The following is a 24679-nucleotide window of genomic DNA, read 5'->3' on the forward strand; positions in this document are numbered from 1 at the left end:
GAGAGATTCCTGGTTGGTGAACACATGAACGTGCTGGAAGGAGGGTTCCTGGAGAGCGCAAGAAAGCTTCCTCCCCTAGGCCCATGCCTTGTCCTGTGCCTCACCTCCATTTGGCTGTTCCTGAGTTGTATCTTTAATAATAAATAGTAAGGAAAGTGCTTTCTTGAGTTCCATGAGTCATTCTAGCAAATTATTTGTCCTGAGGTGGGTCGTGGGAAACCCTGAATTTGTAATCAGTCAGGCAGCAAGGTGGGTAGCTTGGGCACCACCTTTGTGGCTGTGTCTCAAGAAAGGGCAGTCTTATGCGACTGAACTCTTAACCTGTGGGGCCAGACACTAACTTCAGGAGATAGTTTCAGAATTGAACTGAATTGTTGGGCATCCAGTTGGTGTTTGAGAAATGGAGAATTGATGTAGAAAAGACACCACATATATGGTGTCAGAAAGAATCTGAAATTAATCCCAAATGGTATCTAAATACAGCAGCCCAAATTTCCAAAGGCAATTATCAGGTCCTTATCTTTCAGTGCTATCACAGATGGGGAGAAGTGACGGATAAGAGGCGGAATAATAAGAACAGCATTAATAGCAGAGGTTATTTACTGAGCACCTGATATTAGCAATGCGCTAGGCATTGTGCTAATCAGTTTTCATGAATTATCTGATTTAAATCCTCATAACAACATCATTAGGTGGGGCTTACATATGAGGAAAATGAGGTACTAAGAGGTGTTCTTTCAACTTCAATGATAAATATGTGTATCAAATCAGGAATCTCCAAACGTTTCCTGATGAAAAGCACACTGAAGTCTTATGATTGCCCACAGTAGAGATGGGCAGAGGGAAAGAGAAGTCAGAAGTAAAGGGAGATGGGGTAGGAAAGACCTGCTGAAAACTTGTTACCCATAAATACGCTGTTGGTGATGCTCCCATCACCCTGACCATGAAGAGGGCTTCAGGGTGGTGATGGCTGCCTAGAGGGTCCTCCAGGCCTGTTGAATGTTGCTTGTGGGATTTCTTTCCTCCTTCTTCTTCCTTTTTTTTTTTCTTTTTTTTTGAGACAAAGTCTTGCTCTGTTGCCCAGGCTGGAGTGCAGAGGCATGATCTCAGCTCATTGCAACCTCCGCCTCCCAGGTTCAAGCAGTTCTCCTGCCTCAGCATCCCCAGTAGCTGGTATTACAGGCGCTCACCACCACACCTGGCTAATTTTTGTATTTTTGGTAGAGACGGGGTTTCATCATGTTAGCCAGGCTGGTCTCAAATTCCTGACCTCAGGTGATCCGCCTGCCTTGGCCTCCCAAAGTGCTGGGATTACAGGCAAGAGCCACCATGCCCAGCCACTTATGGGATTTCTGAGATATGAATTAATCACAGTTCTCTCCCTTCTGGCCTCCATATTCTCTATCCATTGAGAAATATTTTCCACTTTTTTGATAGCAAAGCTGAATTGGAGAGCATAACTTGGAACCTCAGACAAAATAATGGTCCTCCCCAATTCCCCCAACTTAAAGTTAGAGGGTTGGGCATGGGAAGCAAGATGGGAAATCAGGCCTGGCCCCACAACTTGTGAGTAAAAGAGATTGAGACACAGGTAGGGGCAGAAAGAGAGCAATTCGTATGCACGCAAGGGCATTTTACTCATTATCCTTGTCCAACAGAGAACGTGAGCATCCAGGGACCAGTAAAATGTCAAACTACTGGCATCTCAGCAATCAGATAAATCACTGTCCCCGTAGGTGAAGGGATTGAGAGGTTGGGAGAGGGACTAGAAATGTTATTCCAGAACTGTTTCCTCCAGGGAGTAGAATGGATGTTCCCTCCTCTCTATAAAGATGTGAGAAGACAGGTTCTGCCTCAGCCTCCATGTCACCTTGACCTCCTACAGGAACGTCTGCCATAAAGCAGAGGTTCTTACTCAATTTTAATTTGCTTCCCTCTAAGGGATGCTACATATCACAGAAATAGCAAGATCCAAACTCAAATAGAAATAGGTAAAACAAAAACAGAAGCATAAAGAAACAAAACGCTTCAGGCACATTCTCTACCACTGATGAAAGAATAAACACTCCCAGCGTGATATGACACTAGATGAGATTCTCTTGCCTACTTTACTTTTTCTTTGGATTTTAAACATTTCAACCTTAAAGAGCATTTTCATAATGCTCTACTTTCACTATCATGGATCCTGTAGGAAAGGGGTCTAAATGGCAATATATATATATATATATTTATATATTTATATGTATGTATGTATGTATGTATGTATGTATTTGGGTTATGCCCGGAACACAGTTGCTGTACTCAAATTTGGCAAAACTCCCCAATCCATGCTGAGATTTTCCTAGGCAGAAATTGAGAAGCAATTTGCATGATCTTTCACATTTGTAAAAAGCATATAAAACAAAGCATAGAAGTGCATTACTCCCTGAAACTAAAATTTAACCCATTGGGGGCTAGGTGGGGGGAAATCTGAATGTTATTCCTCAAATGGGGACATATGAAAATTGTATGCAAAAAACCCATAGAACATATAGCCCTTTGGGGATGGTGAAAATGTTTTAGACAGAAGAAAATCTAGATGACCTTGGGTGTGGAGATGACTTTTTAGATACAACACCAAATGCATCATCCATGAAAAAAAATGGACAAGATGGAATTTATTAAAATTAAAAACCATCTTCTCTGTGAAAGACACCATAAAGAGAATGAGAAGGCAAGCTACAGACTGGGAGAAAATATCTGCAAAAGACATATCTGATAAGGGACTGTGTATAAAATATACAAAGAACTCTTAAAACTTAACAATATTAACAAACAACCCCATTAAAAATGCACAAAAGACCCGAACAGATACCTCATCAAAGAAGATATATTAAAATATACTCAACATGATACGTCATTAGGAAAGTGCAAATTAAAGCAACCATCAGATCCCACTATACTATTAGGATGGCCAAAATTCCAGAATACTGACAGCACCAAAAGGACATGGAACAACAGGAACTCTCATTCATTGCTGGTGAGAATGCAAAATGGTACGGCTATGTTGGAAGTTAGTTTGACAGTTTCTTACAAAATGAAACATCCTCTTACCAGGTAATCTAGCAATTGTGCTCCTTCCTATTTACCCAAGTGAGTTAAAAATTTATGTCCACACAAAAACCTGCACAATGATGTTTATAGCAGGTTTATTCATCACCATTAAAACTTGGAAGCAACCAAGATGTCCTTTAGTATGTGAATGATGTGGAAATAGGAAACCAACCAAATGAGAAAAGCAAAGGCTATTGTATTAGTCAGAATTCTCCAGAGAAACAGAACCAATAGGATATATATATAGAGATACATAAAAAGAGATTTATCATGAGGGATTGGCTCATGCAATTGTGGAGGTCGAGAAGTCCCATAATCTGCCACGTGCAAGCTGGAGGCTTAGGAAAGTCAGTGGTGTAGTTTCAGTCCAAACTCAAAGGCCTGAGAACCAGGGGATCCAATGGCGTAAGCCCCAATCTGAGTCCTAAGGCCTGGGAACCCCAGAGGTCATGGTAGAAGTCTTGGTCCAAGTATAAAGGCCTGAGAACCAGGAGCATTGACGTCCCAGGGGAGAAGAATATGGATGTTCCAGATCAGAGAGAGCAAATTCGCCCTTCCTCCAGCTTTTGTTCTATTTAGGCCCTCAACGGTTTGGATGATCACCACCTGTACTGGGGAGGATGCTCTTCTTCACTCAGTGGCCAATTCAAATGCTCATTTCTTCCAGAAGCACCCTCTCGGGTTACCCAGAAATAATGTTTTTCCAGCAATCTGGCTGTCTCTTAGCCCAGTCAAGTTGACATATACAATCAACCATCATAGCTATTTATTCTGAACTTTCTATAGCAAGGGAATCCACCACTACCACTTGCATTTTGGCAGAGACTCAAAGACAAGAAGAAGAGTGGGGAAGCTTGATAGTAGAGAAAAGGGAAGGCTGCGGGTGTGCCCTGATGGGAGGCTGTTGGAGTTAGGAAGCTACAGGTAGGCTAACTGGAAGAAGAGCATCGTATGTGATTGGTTAGGGGTGAATATTTGGCTTTCTCTAGTTGAAGTTGGAAGAGGGGACAAAAATTAGGGAAGCTGTCAGTTATTAATCAAGTTCTGGCCATTTGGGGCTGATTGTTACAGAGGTTATTATTTAGCTTCCTGAATTGTCACTAGAGATAACAATCTCACTTCCTGCAAGTTGGACTTATATCAGACTGGCTTCCTGGGTGATTTATTATAAATAAAGGGGTTGGTCTCCCAGGAAGATTGCTGCAGATTGTCAGTTAAAGTTCTAGTTTTATATATGGTCTGGCCATTGTCCATTTGCATATTCAGTCTCTCAACAAATAAACGATGTGACATCCAAACAATAGTATATAATTCAGTGCTAGAAAGAAATGTGCTATCAAGCCATAAAAAAACGAAGGCAACTTAAATGCATATTACTCAGTGAAAGATGCTAATCTGAAAAGGATATATAATGCATGCTTCCAACTATATGACATTCCAGAAAGTGAAAACTATGGGGACAGTAAAAAGACGAGTGGCTGCCAGAGGTTAGGGAGGAAGAAGGGGTGAATAGGCAGAGGTCTGGAGGATTTTTAGGGCAGTGAAACTATTCTGTATGCTACTGTAATAGATACACGTCATCACTTATGCAAACCCATGGAGTGTATAACACCAGCAGTGAACCCTAATGTGAATGCTGGACTCTGGGTGATAATGACATGTCAATGTCAGTTCATTGATTGTAACAAATGTGTCATGGTGATGGGGATGCGTGATGGAGGCAGGGTGTATGTGGGAATTCTTTGTACTTTCTGCTCAATTTTACTGACAATCTGAAACTACTCTAAAAGTAGTCAATTTAAAAGGAAAAAAGTTTTAGAACTAGATAGTGTTAATGGTTGCATAACATTGCAAATGTACTAAATGCCAACATAACAAATTACATATTTTCAAATGGTTAATTTCATGTGAATTCTGCCTCCATTTTTTTAGAAAATGGGCGTATACTTAAAAAAAACACATAGTGATCATCCTAGCTTCTGACCGACCACCCTGGTTCATTGCTGGGACTCAGGTGAGACCAGGCCTTCTTGGAAAGTGAAGGAAAGGTGAGGCCCCACCTGGGAAAGGATCCATGCCTAAGTGGGGAGAAGGGAAGGCAGGTTTGGTCCAGTGGTCATGAGGAGGGTGATTCAAAGAATGAATCCGTTTCTGATGCCCACATCTCCCAGATGTAACTGCGTGTCTCTTTGTCCTCTTGGCCTATCTCTTGGCCTTTGTCACCCTGGCCTTGAGTCACTGTGCCCTGACAGCAGGATGTCCTGTATGCTCCCAGATAGTGCCAGAGTCCAAGGGATGGGTCTGCTCACACAGCATGGGGGGTGCCTCTCACCACTTGCATCAAACCCTGCCCTGGCTTGTCCTCTCTACACCTCCTGCCAGTCCACTACCTCCACACCATGCCAGCTGCTTCCCAGGGCAGGTTCACAAAGCTTTGCCAAAGGCTTTGGTAAGAATGGAATGACACCACTCAACAGGAATGCAGCTGGGCACCAGGTCTCACCTTCCTGAAGTCCTGGGGCAAATCTACCCAAGTCAGGTTTTCAGCGGAGGCCTCCCTCTGAGCCTAGTCCATCACCATGCTGTTGGTTCTCTTCCTTCAGAACATACGGCAGTGCTTCTCAAAGGGAGGTCTCCAAACCATCAGTGTCAGAATTTTCTTTAAATGTGGATGTGCAGATCCTTCCCCAGAGCTACTCAATCAGAATCTCTGAGGTGGGAGCATTTTAACAGGCATTTTCATTAATTCCTCAGGTGACTGATATTTCCCCACTGTCAGGGGCTGCAGGGGCTGCACTATGAGGACCACTTGGGCTCTATTTCGCTCCCTCCTCTTCACAACCTTCTCACCGTGGGGTAGGTAGCACCAGGCATCAAAGGGGCCCAAGAATTGTTTTCCAGGCACATTCCAGTGTCAATACACAAGCTCCTGGTGTCAAAATCCCCTTTAAGAAGCTTTGCTTTCTAGAATGTCTTTTGAGCAGGTCGTCAAGGAAGACGTTTGTGTCCCTAAGGAGTTGTCATCCTCGTTTTTGCTTTAATTGCAATTTTGTGAAACATGAAATTTTGGATACATCTTAACACAGCTTAGTCCATTACATCCCAGCTACTCTTGTGATTTGTTGTCTCAAAAATGTATCATAGGAAGGAAGAGGCAGAGGAGGCAGGGTGCAGAGCTGCAGGCTCCCCCACTCCCTGGCCCACTCCTTAGATGCAGCTCTGCTAGACTTGGGCTCAAGGTCAACTTGGCTTTCAAGATTTATGGTGTTACCTGAACTTTTTCCACGGTCACTCTCTGTATCTCCTCCTTCCCTCATTTTCCTTCCTCAGGTTTTACTATAGAGTAAAATGGTAATAACACAAAAGGTAATAACACAAAAGAGAGACCAAAAAGAGGATTTTATACATTGGCTTGAAGCTCATGTTACCCATGGTTTGGAATTGTTACGTAGTTACCAAAAGATTCTGGCTTGGACTCCAAGAAAATTCATTTGACACTAAAAACTTAAAAATGCCAGATACAATCCAGTGTTTAGACAGGCCTGGCAGATGAAACATTCCAGAGTTGGGAAATGGTACAAGAACAAAACCCACTCAAAATCCACAGGCCTCTGCATTTATGCTTTTTCCCCTAACCCTCCTTTTTTCCCATTGTCACTTAATGGCCTATAGATTGGCAACCCATTTGTGTTCTGCCAAACATCCCTTCATCTGTCACTAATGATTAATTGTGTCTTTACTGGTGGCAGTTCTACAGTTCCATAAAACCAAAAAATAAATAACTCTGGGCCCTGCTTTAATAAAGGAGGAAGGGGGAATCAAGATCTAGTCCCTCTGCTTTTCTACATATAGAAAAGCCTAGATAAAAAAACATGGCCATTTGTAAATACGTATTTATTTGTATGTCTCCCCTGCTGAACCTGTGTTAACCACAGAGCAAAGTCTGACTCAGAAAGTCTGGGGTGAGTCCAAGAATGTGCATTTCCAACAAGTTCCCAGGTGACGCTGCTGGCCTGGAAACTCCACTTGGAGAACCACTGGTCAAAGCCATGATTCTGTCAACCCTAGCTGCACATGAGAAGCACTGGTGGTGTTTTTGAAAACTTAATGTCTGGGTCCATCTCAGAAGAATAGGTCATTTCAAAGTCATGTGAGCACTTTTGAATCTCTCTAGGTCTGTGCTTGTCAATCTTGGCTGCACATTTGATTACCTGGGGGAGATTTTTAAATCCCGATGGCCAGGCTTCCCCACACTCAACCCTATTCTCAGACATTAGTAGTTTTCAAAGCTTCCCAGGTGATGCAAATATGTAGCTGACCTCAAGGAGAACTGGAATTCTGGAACTTTATCCCTGAGCAGCTGCCACAGCTCAGTGTGTGGGCTTCAGAGTCACCCCGAGCAACCTCAGGAACAGTTTCTTTTCTGTTAAGTGGGTTTTGAAACAGAGGCTCTAAACCCATTTATGTTGAAGCTAGAGGGTTTGGGTGGCATTTTAACATTCATGCAAGCACAGAGGATCACTACCAACTCCTTCAACGTCAAGGAAGCAACCACTATGTAGCCTGCCTCTTGCCCCTCCCTTCCTCGAGAGATGGGAGCAGAGGGTGACATTTTAAATAGGCTCAACTGTAGAGCCTCACTGGGAGGGTGACATTTGAGGGACATGGAACAAGATGTGAAGGAGCATGTTGGTGATGATTAATACAAGGTTAATCTGGCCCCACCCGGTGTGACTGCAAGCTGGGAGAGGAGGAGCAGACCCACCAACATCCCAAGAAGTACCTGGGGAGATAGGTCTGGGAAGGCCTGCTGGGATGCTCAGGACAGCGGGGGCATTGGGGTGCTTTAGGACAAGTCAGGAGGGGACTCACTAGGGACCCAGGGAAACTTGGAAAACACTATTTGGCTGAGGTCTGGCTGCTAAATATGGCTTTTTTGATGAAGGACCCAAAGGACACACTTTCGGCCGGGTGCAGTGGCTCACGCCTGTAATCCCAGCACTGTGGGAGGCTGAGGCGGGTGTATCACCTGAGGTCAGGAGTTCGAGACCAGCCTGGCCAACATGATGAAACCCTGTCTCTACTAAAAATACAAAAAGGAGCTGGGCGTGGTGGCAGGCACCTGTAATCCCAGCTACTTTGCGGGTGAGGCAGGAGAATCATTTGAACCTGGGACGCGGAGGTTGCAGTGAGCCAAGGTTGCAACATTGCACTATAGCCTGGGCAACAGGAGCAAAACTCTGTCCAAAAAAAAGAGACACACTTTCTCTTCTAAATTGGTAGTTTAGACTAAGCCACTTTCGGGAAGAATTCTTGACCACATGGCCTTTAAACCTGAAAGAGACATGAAAGATCATCTGCTGTTCTTTTCAAACTATGTTTCACAGAGCTCTGGGGCTCCCAATGTTTCTTTAGGGGATCCAGTAGGAGACAAAGTGGGAGGCAAGAACTGCGGTGGAGCCCAGGGGTGGTTTGGGGGGACTTTAACCCCTCATGGCAGAAAGTCTGGTGAGCAGTGTACTTGCTTTGCAGCACCGAGACAATAGACAGCACAGGCTGCCAACACACAGCACAGGCTGCCTGCTCACTCCAGCCAGGTACTCTTTTAAGCACTTTGCATGTTTGAGTCCATTTAATACTTAGCAACTCTTTGAGATAATTCTATAGCTTATTACTATTAATAATAAGGAAAGACACCAAGAGAGGCCAAAAACTAGTCTCAGACCACAGAGCTGTAAGTGGCTGAGCTGGGACTCACACTCTGGCAGCCTGGTTCCAGATGCCATGCTCCACCACCACGCTGTGCCCGATCCGTACTGCTGTGCCTACCATACCATCCCAGTAGCAGCCTGTAAGCCTTCTAGCGTCCTCTTGGCCACACAAGAAAGGCTCAAGGCTTCCCCACCTACAGTTCAACCAGAGTTCCTCCAAGTTTACCCCAGCGTGGCACGGCCCCTTCTTTTTTATCTCCAAGTGTCTGCCACCATCCGTACCATGACAGATCAGTAGTGTGTCTCCTGATTCCATATGGTGGGGCAGGCAGAGCAATGCAATTCCTTCTCTGGAGCTCTTCCGAACGGTAACTGGTACCGGCAGTGTGTGCCTTTCCCAGGTAGCCAGCCTCACAGGTTTCCCCTAGGCCAATCAGGCAGAACCACAGTCTAGGAACTCTTTACCAGAAGGCCAAAGGGCCAGGTAAGTGGCAGAATGGACAAGAGGCAGAACAAAACCTGGTCCTCTCTCTAGCTCAGGTGTTCTCCTGGACTTTGCCATAGAAGGCCCTTCCAACTCCTTCTGTCTGTGAAGAGAAGGCCCCAGCCCCAGGGTGTCCACCTCCCTTCCCCACCTCATTTTCTCTCCAGAAGAGAACTGCCCCTTCTTTACCCTCTTCAAATCTTACTCTGGGCCTTACTGCCCCACTTCCCCGACTCTCCATCTTTGGTAAATGGGGAGGATGAGGTTCTGACCCTTGGTTCTACTCACTGGCCCTCAGGTTGCTTTGGATGCTCTGAGGTTTTTCTTGGAGTTTGCAGGGAGAGCTGTGGGGGCACTGAGTCCACTCAGCTGCACTGGGCGCCCCTCTTGCAGTTCAGCCTTCTAGTAGAAAGAGACATTTTGAGGAGGAGGCTGGGCAGTAACCTTGGCAAAAACACTTCGCTAGTTTCTATTGGAAACCATGCAGCTTCGTATCTAAGGGTGCCATTTGTCCTCTTAGCAGACCTTGCACCATTTGGAATAACCTTTATTCTCTAAGTCTGGCTGTGGGCCTTGCCCCTTGGAACTCACTGGGCCCCACAATTACGGTGCTTCTCTGCCTGCCCTGAGGCTGTCTGCCTTGTAGGTGAAGTTGCACTCATTATAAATGGACCTTCATTTCTATCCAGGAGAAATGGCACTAGATTCTGCACTTAAACTTTTAAAAAATATTCTGATATTCTTGATTTAGGTGGGGATGACACATGCTTTTCATATAGACATAAATTTATAGGTATTCCAGGTAAATTTTGGATTTAAAAAAGAAGCCCCATACTTGGTGGCAGGGCAGGGGAGTGGGGGTGGGCAGAATTTTGAAAACAGATATTGAGTCTTTGTACTTCATTTTGTATTTGAGGAAACTCAGCCCAAGGAGATGAGAAGTCTCTGACAGGGTTACTGAGCTCTCCTTTCACAAAAGAAGAAGAAGGCTTATGTTTCCCGTGAAGCCGTTTTTACAAAGAATGGGGCTGCAGCTCCTTCTAGAATAATGTGTAGAGTAACACGTGGGGTCCCAGCCTGTACTTTGTTCCCCTTGAGCATCTCTCTGACTGGCCATTTCTTTTGCAATAACTTAGACAGAAAGTGTGGCAAGGTACGATTGAATGTTATTATTTCAAGGCTAGAACACATCTGTGCTCAATCCTTCTCCTTGCTGGGCTGTCTCAAGGCCTGCGCCTCGGGTGTCTGCATTCCTCAAGGCTAAGTCTGATCCCTGGGAATGTGGCTGTTTTTCTTCCTAGATTCTGGGCAGTTTGCTTAAGATAAGGAGACGGCAAATAGGCGGAATTTGGAGTTATTAAAGGAAAGATTGGAAAGGCAATTGCACAGTCTATACCTGTACTGGCACAGATGACATCATCCCTGGGGAGGGGACTTCAGGTGTAGGGAGGAGACTCCCTCCAGACAGCGCCTGGTTACTCCCATTATAAAGAGAAATTCAGCCAGGCGCAGTGGCTCACATCACTTTGGGAGGCCAAGGCAGGAGGTTTGCTTGAGACCAGGAGTTTGAGACCAGCCTGGGCAATGTAGCAAGACCCCACCTCTACAAAAGCATTAAAAAATTAGCCGGGCATGGTAGTGTGCACCTGTTGTTCCCAGTACTGAGGAGGGTGAGGCGGAGGATCACTCGAACCCAGGAGTTTGAGGCTGCAGTGAGCTATGATAATGGCACTGTACTCCAGCCTGGGTGACAGAGGGAGACCCTGTCCTAAATAAATAAATAAAATAAATAAACAAGAGAAATCACTCTTCCCTTGTTTTCTTTCCTCCTCTGGGAATGTCCCTATATGACTAATTCTTACCCCAAGGCTGCTGTGAGATTGGAGTGGAGTGGAGTGAGAAGCAGGAAACGATAGTGGCTAAGAGCTCAAATTCTGAGTCAAAAACCACCTGCAATCCCAACTGACCTTGTGCTCTCAGATCTCCATTTTCTCATCTTTATATGGGGTGAGAACAGCATCTCCCTCATATCATGATTATGACAATTCAGTCAGATAATGTGACACTTTTGGAAGAAGTTGTCTGTAGTCTGTTTCGCTTCCTTGTCTTGTTGTGTCTCCTTGGCCCTCATCAGCTGGTCACTAATGATCTGCACATGGCAAACCCAGTGGCTACTCCTCCGTGGCAATGATTCTTCATGGCCTGTCTGAAATGCTCAACACAGCTGCCGGCCTCTCCTCTCCTAGCCTCCGTGACAGCAACTTGCCCTCCACCCCCTTCCTCATTGGCCCCTCCTTGGCCTTTGACGTCTCTTCATGCTCTTTCTGAGGGCTGTGTGCTTCCTTCCCTCCCTTGCATCCTCCCGCAGTGTGATTCTATCCAGTCCCAGGGCTTCAGGTGCCATCTGGAAGCCAATGATGCCCAAATCTGTATCACTGGCCTTGACCTTCTCCAGGAATTTCACACTGAGGTATCCAACTTCCTATTGGACATTGCCACTTAGTGCCTAATGGTCATTCCATACTTCATGTGGCCAGAAAAATACCCTGAATTCTTACTCCCCACCCCTCACTCAAAAGAGCCTGCCTCTCAGTCTTGCTTCTAGGAGTTATCTACAGTTGTTCTTTCCTTTGCAGCCTCCTTCTGCCCAACTCCTGCCACTTTCATCTAATCCATGAGCCTGTCCTGTCAACCACATCTTAAACACTTGCCTTGGATCCACCCATCTCTCTCCATCTCCACTGGTACCACCCCAGTCCACGCCCCTTTATCTTGTTCCTGGGCTGGTCACTAACCTCCCTGCTTGCCTTTCTGCCCCCACTGCAATCATGCTCCTTACCATGGCAGGATCACACCCTGGCCAGCCCTGACCAGGCCCCCATCCATTCTCTCCCTCATCCATTCCACTGCAGCCATACTGACCCTCTTACTATTCCTCACACTTGCTAAATTCATTCTTGCTTTAGAGCTTTTGCTTGACAGATCTGCTACACTCTTTGCTCTGACAGGTTGGCTGCTTCTTATCAAGGTCTCAGCTTGTGTCAATTTCTCAGAGAGACGTCTCAAACCATCCAAAGTCTCCACTGAGTTATTTGCTATTTCATCATGTTTGCTAGTTCTAATCTACTGCATAGCATTTATCAAAATGAGATGGTTTTCTCATCTTTTTAAGTTGCCTATTTATCACCACTAGAGCATGAACTTCTTAAGAATAGGTGCCAAGGAAACAATGGGGGCTGATAGCCATGTATTTATTCACTTACTGTAGACATATTTATTGAGCATCTACTAGATGCCAGGTACTGAGTGCGCCTCTGAGGATGCAGCAGTAAATGAGCTGGAGCTGCATCCCTAAGGTCCTCACAGCATGGTAGGAGAGGCAGCCCGTGAACAGATATCTTAATCAGCTTGGGGTGCTGTAGCAAAAATACCATAGACTGGATGGTTTAAACAACATAAATTAATTTTCTTAAGGTTCTGGAGGATGGAAGTCCAAGGTCAGAATGCCTGTATTGTCAGGTTCTGGTGAGGGTCCCCTTCCTGGCTTGCAGACAGCTGCCTTCTTGCTGTGTCCTCATAAGACAGAGAGACAGAGTGAGTTCACTAGTGTCCCTTCTTATAAGGGCTAATCCCACAGGACCAAGGCTCTACCCTCAGCTTCATCTAAACCTAATCAACTCCCAAAGGCCCCATCTCCAAAGACCATCACAATGGGGGTTAAGGCTTCACATATGAACATATGAATATGTGGGTACACAAATCAGTCCATAGTAATAGATTAATAGGTAAGTGGACAATAAGTGGATGGTCTTAACTCTGGGGAGGGAATCAGCAACTCCAGGTGACCTAACAGGGAGGATGGCACCTGAACAAGAGGTCTTGAAGCATGCATAGGAGCTTACCAGGTAGTCAGAGATGAGATAGGGGAAGGATATTCCTGGTGGATGGATATGTGAAAGGAAATAGAGGTGGGAAATAGCATAATCTTCCTCAAAACGCCAGGTCCCACCATCACCAAAACATGGGTGTGAACTTCCTGTGCCTCTGTCGTGCCTACTCACCCCCTCTGCCATAGCAGCATCCTGCACTTTGGTGATATGTTTTCTGCTACAGGACTAAAGTCACTAGGATTTGGAGCAAGAGGAAATTTTAGTGCACCTTATTTTCTTTACAGATAAGCAAAATTCAACTCAGAGAATCAACGGTGAGCTTCCCGAAGCTGTACTCTTTCCTTATAGCACAACCAGGCTCAGGCCCCAGACGTCTGACTCTCGGGCAAGCGCTCCTTCCAACATATCATAATGGGTGTTCAGCACATCTCATGTTTATTCCAATATTGCAACTACAGAGAAATGGTGATAGTGGAGATAAGCGGTGTTTAATTTTCCCCAGTCCCTGCAATCTCTAAGGCAGTTTTCTTATAAGACATATTTAGTTGAAGTTACCTCTTATTCGAGAGGAACAAACTATTCACTTATCAAAAAATCCTAGTTATCTGTTTGCAATCTGCTTTCTATACTAACTTTTAGAACAGTTTCAAGGAGCAAGAAAATAAGAGTTGATTGTGCTTTGTAAGCTATGTAAATGCTATTTCATAATAATGATGACTTTGATATTTATATTATGTCATTGGCACCTGTGACGGTCACAGTGTAGAGCAGGCCAGCCTAGCCCACAGCAGTGGGCAGTTGTTGCTGACCTAGAAAAAACTGAAGAGTAGAAGCACAAAATTCTCTCTCCCTAAATGCCCTCCATTAATGGATAAGCCAAGAGCAACGGAAATAGAGGGGGTACAGGGAAGGTGACAGAGGCTTTGGAGGAAGGGACACTTATAAACTACTTGTTTTTTTGAGATGGAGTCTCTCTCTGTCACCCAGGCTGGAGTGCAGTGGTGCAATCTCAGCTTGCTGCAACCTCTGCCTCCTGGGTTCAAGCAATTCTCCTGCCTCAGCCACCTGAGTAGCTGGGACTACAAGCATGCATCACCACGCCCAGCTAGTTTTGTATTTTTAGTAGAGATGGGGTTTCACCATGTTGGCCAGGCTGGTCTCGAAATCCTGGCCTCAGGTGATCTACCCACCTCGGCCTCCCAAAGTGCTGGGATTACAGGTGTGAGCCACCGCACCCAGCCGAAAAGTATTTAGAAATCTCCCCACCACAGACACAAAGCTCAGAAGCGTGATATGTTGCCAGGACCCTTGGTCAAGTGACAGAAACCCAAAGCAAGCTAGTTAAAGAAAAAGGGGAGAACTTATTGGTCTACATAACTGTAAAAATCCAAAAGGATTTCCAACTTCAGCCACCCCTGGATCAAGACCCAAGTGAGGTGGTTGGGGTTCCAGCTCTCCTCTCAGGTAGGTGACTTCTAGGAGCCCAGGAGCCACACCTCACCGGATTAGCTACGCACCAGCAGAAAACTCCCTGGGATAATCCTGTTTGGCCTGGCTGGGGCCCAATCCCCAACCCTGAGCTGATCACGTGACAAGTGAGACAGGGACAATAGTAGGCCCGGAGCTCCACGAAATGGGTCTTCTGCGGGGAAGAGGGCCTCTGCTAACTTAAGAAGAAGGAAAGGATGGTGGGCAGGCTAAAACAAAAGACATCCACCCCCATTATTGAAAGATTGAGCTGCATCTGCTTTGGAGGTTTCCAGCAGAAGTAACTCCACACCGCACCAGCCTCCAGGGCGTTCTCAAGTTCTCCTTCCCTGGGGTCACTAGGATTGCGCTGAAAGTGCATACTAACCTATTTTTAATATTAGAAAGGAAAATGTGTAATTTAGAAACTCTTAACCCTACTCCCATCCCCTTTCCAAAACACTCAAAGTTAGAAAGCAAAAGGCACACACAGTTTTAAATTATTTGCCAGTTTAGATCGTCCACACCATGGCTGCATTTCTTTAGCTGGGATGATGGGGAGCTGGATGTAATCTCTGTCGAGGGAGAAACAGACACCCAGGCAAATACCTTTCCTGTTAATAAGGTGATGGGCTCCAAAGCACAGGAATTCTATGAAGTGACATGGTCCGTGACTCCCAGTGACTCACAGCCCTCCCTGAGTACAAATTCCTTCCTGATGCCAGTGGGAGGTTTCCGTGGGTGATTGAATCAATTGGTGTGCATTACCATGTTATGCCACATCACTTCTTGCTAAGATTTATTTTTTTTAAAAAGTCTCAGTGCAGGTTCCTAAACTTTTTTTTTTTTTTTTTTTTTTTGAGACGGAGTCTCGCTCTGTCGCCCAGGCTGGAGTGCAGTGGCGCGATCTCGGCTCACTGCAAGCTCCGCCTCCCGGGTTCACGCCATTCTCCTGCCTCAGCCTCTCCAAGTAGCTGGGACTACAGGCGCCCGCCACCACGCCCGGCTAATTTTTTGTATTTTTAGTAGAGACAGGGTTTCACCGTGGTCTCGATCTCCTGACCTCGTGATCCGCCCGCCTCGGCCTCCCAAAGTGCTGGGATTACAAGCGTGAGCCACCGCGCCCGGCCAACTTTTTTTTTTTTTTTTGAGACAGAGTCTCGCACTGTCACTGAGCTGGAGTGCAGTGGTGCAATCTCGGCTAGCTGCAACCTCCACCTCCTGAGTTCAAGCGATTCTCCTGCCTCAGCCTCCCAAGTAGCTGGGACTACAGGTGCCCGCCACCACCCCTGGCTAATTTTTTTGTATTTTTAGTAGAGACGGGATTTCACCATGTTAGCCAGGATGGTCTCAATCTCCTGAACTCGTGATCTGCCCCGCTCAGTCTCCCAAAGTGCTGGGATTACAGGCCTGAGCCACCATGCCTGGCAGTCTCCTAAACTTTTAGACTGACAACAGGCAACACCTTTAATACAGATATTGTAAGAAAAAGAAAATATGAAGTTTACGAAGGCTGAATGCCATTCTCTTCTCTAAAATGAGACACAGAGGAAATGGCAGGAGGGTTTGCAACACTTCTCTCTGGTATGACAGGCCCACTTGTTCTGTCCAAAGGGCCTCCATCCACACTCCTTCCTCCCACAGGTGATGGGTGAAGATGCCTTAGACATGTTTGCCATCTGCTAGTGGCTTTCGAGGCTCCCTCTCCTTGGACCCTAGAGTACAAGGTTGCACTCCAGGCTGTCACCAGCAGCTGGGATCATGCTCACCAAGTCGGGCATTTTCAGATATCTGTGTGTCTGCCCTAGGAAATAAGAGATTGTGGCAAAGATCATTCATCCACTCCTAGCAGCCTGTGTGGCCAACACATTGTCCCACCCAGGAGGAGGCCAGAGACAAAGAGCACAGACGCTTCGAAAGAGGGCACGTGACTCCCTATAGCCAAGGCATTCTGAAAATGTTCATTCCTTTCATCTCGAGCTGTTTCTTATTCACCAGACCACATTACCTTTGCTCTACTTTGCTGACCAAGGAGTCTGAGGTAAAGACTGTGCTGTTGGTGGTTAACAGCACACGGCTCCACAGCAGGACCTTCTGAGAATCAGCTCAAGTGCTGAAACAGCCACGGGAACGACTCAAATTTCAGCAAAACACATAGGCACATGCTGTCCTCAGCAGAGTGGATTTGCATCTACTGTGTGAAGCCCCAGATGTGAATTTTGACTTTTTATTTTGAATTTTTCTAAAGAACAGAAGCAATATGAAAAACCAGATAGAGTAAAAAGAGACTAATTCCTGGAAGGTTTTTATTCTTCCACTTTGCCACTCTTTCCCCAGCACCATGGGATCAATGACTGATTACGTGGCAGCAAATTAGATTTGGGGGTGAGACTGGGAGGAGAGGCTGCTCAAGGTTACCAGCCTCCCTTGCATCACATCAGTCCTTCCCTTGCTCCTGCCCTACTCAGCGGAAACCTCGTTCCCCATCTTTCCTAGGAAGAGCCTCTAACCGGCTCTAGACATTCCCTTCCACATCTTGAGGACCTTGTCCCATCCATTGTCAACAACAACGGCTACAGCTTATTCATGGTCTGCTATAGGTTTGCAACACTGCTAACCACGTTATTACAGTTTTTCTCATCTAAATGCTAATGCTCAAACTATCCCACTGCGATGGGTGTTATTACTCCCATTTAATTGATGTAAAAACAGGCACAAAAGCGAGGTACCTCTCTCTAGGTCTCTCAACTAGTACATGGCAGTGGGTGTTGTCGGGGGTGGGGTTCTGCCTGATCCCCAGTTCTCTGCTCTGCATTTATTCACATATTCACTGGCATTGGTGGCGGGAAAGCCCATCTTCTGATTGCTGGCAGACATGTTTTTCCTAGGTGAATGGGGGGATCCCAAAGCCAGGAAAGGTTCATGGTGGTCACACGTGAGATGGTGTCCAAGTGTGATGGAAAAGGCCTGGGTCTTTGTGCCCGGGGTTCTACCTCAGAGGGCTAACAGGCCATCTGCACTGACCTTGAAAACCCCCTGTGGGATCTATCCCAACGTCATCCATCTCCCTGCCCAGCCTCTCCCTTGCATGGCAGCCGCACTCACAAGCTCACTTGAATTCCACTCACGGCACTCTGTGATGCCCGGCCTAACATTCTCGTGCATACTCATGTATTTACTTACTGATTTTCTTTTTTAAATTTTTGAGACAGAGTCTTGCTTTGTCACCCAGGCTGGAGTGCAGTGGTGCAATCTGCAACCCCCACCTCCCAGGTTCAAGTACTTCTCCTGCCTCAGCCTTCTGAGTAGCTGGGATTACAGGTGTGTGCCACCATGCCCAGCTAATTTTGTATTTTTACTAGAGACAGGGTTTCACCATACTGGCCAGGCTGGTCTCGAACTCCTGACCTCAAGTGATCTGCCCGCCTTGGCCTCCCATAGTGCTAGGATTATAGGTGTGAGCCACCGTGCCCGGCCAACTTTCTGATTTTCATTGCTTAAAACTATAACAACAGAACATTTCACACAGGGTGGAAAATGACAGTATCCAACCAGAGGCAGTCGTGGTGTGATGAAGGAACGCTAGGCTGTGGTCAGACCACTTGGATTCCTATCCTAGCCACACCACTTACTGGCTGTGCTGTGTGACCTTGGACAGGTCACTAAACTTCTCTGAGCCCCGGTGTCCTTTTTTATAAAGTGTGGCATTAATATGATTATGAAGGTGATACTGGTAACATGTTTAGTAACACACTCAATAAATGGGGCCTCATCATCATTAGTGTCATCGTTATTTCCCACTTAGTAAAGGAATAGAATTGTTGAAGGTGGGCAGCGGGAAGAAGTGGCCCTTTCAACTTACTGGTCTTGAGAGAAAACATATTGGTCCTGATAAAAACAAATTAGCTGCAACAAGCTACTACACACTTCTTCCCAATTATTTAAAAAAACATCCCAGGCTGGGAGCAGTGCCTCACGACTGTAATCCCAATAATTTGGGAGGCCAAGGTGGGAGGATTGCTTGAGTCCAGGAGTTCGAGACAAACCTGGGCAGCATAAGGAGAGCCTGTCTTTATAAAACATAAACAAAATTGGCTGGGCATGGTGGCGCATGCCTGTGGTCCTAGCTACTCGTGAGTCTGAGGTGGGAAGATCACTTGAACCCAAGAGCTCGAGGCTTCAGTGAGCCACGATGGCAGTACTGCACTCCAGCTTGGGTGACAGAGTGAGATCCTGTCTCAAAAAGCAAAAAGGAAAGGAAAGGAGAGAAGAGGGGAGAGGAGGATCCCTGACCATGAGCATCACCACTCCGCATTCCTCTGCAAGTGAAACTGTTGGGTCCGTCTTACCTTGTCCCCCTGCTCTGGCCCTTCAGCCTCCTGCTTGCTTTTCCCAGCGCTCTCTGGTGCCAGGAGAGCCTGAGAAGCAGCAGGTGAAAGCCTAGTCTCCCAAGCAGCCTCTTCCATTTGCCCCCACCGCCCCTCACTGTTGCTACTTAATAAATTGCTGGCTGGAGAACTCCTCACCTGTGGCAGGCTTGCTGTGGGAAAAACTTAGGTCAGTTGCTGCCCTGGGGGGTCCCAGGCACAGCAGAAAGGGAAAATGCTGACGGCACAACTTCTACTTTAATTTGCAGGACAGTCAAGTGCTTCTTGAATTCTCCTGGTGACCCTGAGGTAGGGGGTGAGAAGAGCAGTCCTGGGTGGACTGTGGCCTGGCAGCTACCACCATTGCCCTCTTCATCCACAGGGTCCTCAAGGCTACCATTGAGTGGCTGCTTTATCAGTGAAGACAACACAGGGAGAAGATCTCATCAGAGGGGACTTGGCTCTTTCAGTGATCAAAACATGCTCCTAAACATGGATAACATCATTAAAAGATGGCACCTTCCTGATTTGGGCCATATCTGCATTCCCTATCACTATGGTTTGAATGCGTCTCCTCCAAAATTCAGGTGTTGCCAATGTGATAGCATTAAGAGGCGGGGCCTTTAAGAAGTGATTAGGGCATGAGGCCTACTCCCTCCTTAATGGGATTAAGGCCCTTTTAAAAGAGGCTTCTTGCAGCATTTAGGCAGCTTGCCTTCTATGAAAGTATTGTGTAGCTGAGGAAGCTTGGGCATGTTAGCTAACTTCTGTATAACCTCTCTGTGCCCGAGCTTTCTCATTTATTTATCTATTTTTTAAAACGGGGTCTCACTCTGTTGCCCAGGCTGGAGTGCAGTGGTGCAATCATGGCTTACTGCAACCTCCACCTCCCTGGCTCAAGTGATCCTCCCACTCAAACTCTCTAGTAGCTGGGACCCCAGGTGTGTGCCACCGTGTCTGGCTATTTCTTTATATTTTTAGTAGAGATGGGGTGTCACTATGTTGCCCAGGCTGGTCCTGAGCTCAAGCGATCCTCCTGCCTCAGCCTCCCAAAGTGCTGGGACACCACACCCGGCACATATTTAAATGGAAATTGGCTCGGCAGGTGGCTCACATCAGTAATCCCAGCACTTTGAGAGGTTGAGGTAGGGAAGGATGACTTGAGGCCAGGAGTTTAAGGCCAGCCTGGGCAACAATGCAAACCCCATCTCTACAAAAAATAAAAAATTAGCCAGGTGTGGTGGCTAATGTTTAGTCTGAGCTACTCGGGAGGCTGAAGCAGAAGGATCACTTGAGCTCAGGAGTTCGAGGCTGCAGTGAGCTATGATGACACCACTGCACTCCAGCCTTGGCAAGAGACTGAGACCCCATCTCTAAATAAATTTTTTTTAAAGTGGGAATTATAATAGTGCCTCCCTCAAAGGCCAAATATTTTCTAATATTCATTTTAAAATGTATACTATTAATATATAAAGTGTTTATCCAAACGTCACCTAAAATGATCTTGTAAAATACCAGTTGTCTTCATGCTATGTTTGAGATACACTGATACTACATAAAACAAAGAGAAGGAAGTAAGTGTGCTCAGCAGAAGCCCTGCTGCCCCCTGACCCCCGCATCACACACATACCCACCCAACCCACAGAGGAAGGCAGCATGTTGAGGTCGAGTGGCCTGACACAAGGTCGGGAACAGAGGAGAAACCTGTGCTGTGTCCAAAAGCCCCAGGGGTTTTCCAAGGTGTATGCAGACCTCTGTCTCTCCCAGGCCATCAGGCCCTTTGCGAATGAATTCACAATGACCCTGCCAGAAGTTTAGGCCAAGAATTCCCCTTTGGATAAGATGGATTCTGAGAAATCATTGTATTTCCCTAAACACAAGTCTGTGTTTTTACCCAAAGTCCCATCAAATCTTAAAAGCCCTTGGTCAAGCTTTTAAAGCCTTGCCAATATTATAAAGATGAGACTTAGCAGGCTTCTATTAATAAAAACCTAAGCATGAAGAATAAAGGGAAATCTGGACTCTTGGCCACAAGGGAAAAATACATGGTAGCTTCCAAATGTATGCATTTTAAAGGTACTAAAGGTATCAAATGTCATATTGCTACAAGTCAGACAGAATTTAACATTTTTTTCACCTTCCTACCACTTTTTTCACCTTCCTACATGTACATATGTATAAATTAAGATATATATTTTTGAGAGCTATTGAAAATACTTTTGAGAAGTTTTGAGCTATTTTTGCAAAATGTCTGAAGCAAAGTAATGCAGGGACATTTGGATAAAAGAATGACAAGAGCATCCCTGAGAACTGAGAAAGGTGGGGCACCACTCCCCTCACCCCTCTGAGCACTCCCACAGCTCCAGCAAGTTCTTTAGTAGAATGTTAGGTTTGGATGATTAAGCAGGGATGGGATCTGAGCTAAATCAGAGACTGAAGGCCAACGCCTGCACTTTCTAATTCTGTCTCTGCTGGTAACTCCCTGCAGGATGCTGTGTGCTACCTCATTGGAAAATAGAAATAAAGATTTTACTGAGCTAATTACAAACTGGCTTTAAATAATAAAAATATTTATGATAGAGAGATACATATATAGCTATACACATGGAGAGATTTTATACACGTGATTTTAGCATTAAAAGAGACTTTAGTTCGATCATGTTGCTTTTAACAGATGAAGAAACTGGGGAATTGAAATGCCAAGTGATTTGCTTAAGGTCACATAGTAAATTAGTGCTGGATTAGGAATCAGGAAATAGTCCTCCTGATATGATTCCAGGTGCTTTGCGTGCTAGTACGTGGGTGGCAATGTAATGGCATAGTGAAGACAGTAGTTGAGTCTGCAGACAGAAAATAAGTAGATGTGGTTGAAGAGTTCTTATAAATTCTTCTTATGGAAAGTAGGGACAGATAATTTTTTTCTTTTCTTTCTTTGATAAGAATAGAACAGAAAGGAAATTGGTATAGTTTTGAAAGGTTAGGTGATAGTAAAAATAATAATTTATATTAAATATTATATTAGTAATAATAGCAGTTAATAACATGCATTAAATATGTGCCAGGCACTATGCATATTAGCCTCATGTGATCGTTATGACATCTTTATGATATTGAGACTATTCTCAGCACCATTTTAGCAAAGAGAAAACAGAGTTTGATGAAAAATTTCCAATTAGATGGCCTCCATATGTGGTTGGTTGCATGAGCCAATTCTGCTGCCTCACTTTGGGCATTAACAGATGGAGCCCACCCTAAGAGCAGAAGGCCAAGGGACTTAAAACCTTAAAACCCATGGGAGAGATCTGAAGGACTCCTTGTGAATGTTTCTTACTAAGTTAACATATGTATAAACTCACTTAATTCTTTCGGCAACCATAAGACCTAATTACTAAGGTTTCGTTAGTTCCATTTTGTAGATGTGGAAGCTGAGCAAAGAGAGATCAAGTAATCTGACGGAGGTGGAGCCAGGATTCAACCCTAGTTTCCTTTACTTCGGAGTCCATGCTATAAACCACCATGCTCAGCTTTCTCCTGATCCTCCATTTTGTCATCTGTAAGACGTGGGTTATAACACAAATAATGTTTGGAAGAGGATGATACCTCATGATGCCAGGTAGACGAAGGCACTTTGTAGACTATTAGGTACTGAAAGGACACTATTTTTGTGAAGATGAGAAGAGAAGCTTTGTTTGAAACCATAGAATTTAAAACTTAGAGTTTTCCTAGTAACGTTTACTAATTTTTTTTAAATTCTGGAAGCTAAAATTCTAGATGCCTCCTTGCCATTTTCCTTCTGCATACATTACTAAAATATGCATGAAACCTCAAGATGCAAATTGAGCTTTCTAATGAAAACCATCACCAGTTAAAACACTTGGTAAGACTGATGAGGAGAGTTAAAAATCCAAATAGCAAGCTGGCTCCCAAAGGGTTGTTCCTGTTGACCTCGGGATTCTGAAAGAAAATAATTAAAGCAAGGCTCTTGTAAGGTTCCCACCAAGATTTATGGACAGAAACTTAAATATCTCAGCTATTCCGCCTCTGTTTAATTGCTCCACTGTCAGTGACCTCCACAATGGAAAATCTGAGTCGCGGGCAGCCGGGGAGGGATGTGAGCGCTCACAGCAGCCGGGAGATGCAGCAGAGGAAGTGGAAACCCTCCCCCTCGCGCAGCGGCGCTGCTGCACTCACAGTAATAGCTCAGGAGCTGAAGTAAGAGGTCAAGGTGGGAGGGAAGGAGATCCAACTGCCCATAAATATTCTTAATACGTTGTATGTCCCTATGCACATTGCTTTGAATTAGTATTTCTTGTCTCTATCTTGACCACAGGTTGTTCCCCACAAACATATTATGTACTCAGACACACATGGTCAACTTTCCGAAACAGAACAGCTTGCTGAAAGAGAACTCTGGGATATTTGTTGCTTAAAACAGCATTTATTTCTTAGGACAAGTTCTAATCAAAGCCAGCCGCGACTTGATGTCTTATAACCACCACAGTGAAACATTTCCAAGTCTAGTCTAGAGGGCATTCCAACAGTAGAAAACAGAAAGGCGTCCACTCCAACCCAGACTGTCACAGCACAAGTAGTATGTTTTAATTCAGATAACTGGCCTTAAGCTTGGCTAGTGTCAAGTCCTTTCTATGTTTTCCCCTCTGTTTTTCTATTTTTTAAAAATTTGTTCTAGATAGTGCTTACATGGTAACAAATATAAATAACCAATTGTACACTGAAAGACTTTCCACAAGGGGATATGAAAATGAGGGCACAGGGACACTGCCCTTTTGAAATGACTTATCGATGTATTGAAATCTATGTATTTGTGACATCAATGTACTGAAATCTATGCATCCGTGATCATGCAGACATACACACCAGCGCTCACTCACAGCTGAATCCATCCAAGGCTGAGATCTTTATTGTGTGGAGAAAGGAGACAAATGAAACACTTAGGTCAACTCCTCACAGTCTTCTTCCAGAAATCAACCTCTTTAGCTTTGGCCAAGTGGTACGTATTTATTAGTGGGTGCAAAAGTATTTGCAGTTTTTCCATTACTTTTAATGGGAAAAACCACAATTTAATTGCACCAACCTAATAAGTGGCAGCCCTAATTCCTTTCGTGGAGCTATAGTTCAAAAAGGTTATTGACCTTCTTTGTGAATCAGTTGGCAGAGAGTCTTGAGGGTGCAAACAAGCACATTGGTAAAAGGAGCACACATAAAAAATGGATGGTGAGCAGTTATACTCCTAGATATACACCCAAAAGAATTGAAAGCTGGGACTCAAACACAAACTTGCACACAAATGTTCATAGCAGCACTATTCACAATAGCCAAAAGGTGGAAACAACTCAAATTTCTGTCAACTAATGGATAGGTAAACAAAATGTGGTATGTCTATACAATGGAATATTACTCAGCCTTAAAAAGGAATGACATTGGGTTGGGCGTGGTGGCTCATGCCTGTAATCCCAGCACTTTGGGAGGCCGAGGTGGGTGGATCACCTGAGGTCAGGAATTCGAGACCAGCCTGGCCAGGTGAAATCCTGTCTCCACTAAAAATACAAAAAATTAGCCAGGTGTGGTGGCGGATGCCTGTAATCCCAGCTACTCAGGAGGCTGTGGCAGGAGAATCACTTGAACCCAAGAGGCAGAGGTTGCAGT

Source organism: Nomascus leucogenys, chromosome 16 (assembly GCF_006542625.1).
Source record: "Nomascus leucogenys isolate Asia chromosome 16, Asia_NLE_v1, whole genome shotgun sequence".
NCBI classification, from domain to species: Eukaryota; Metazoa; Chordata; class Mammalia; order Primates; family Hylobatidae; genus Nomascus; species Nomascus leucogenys.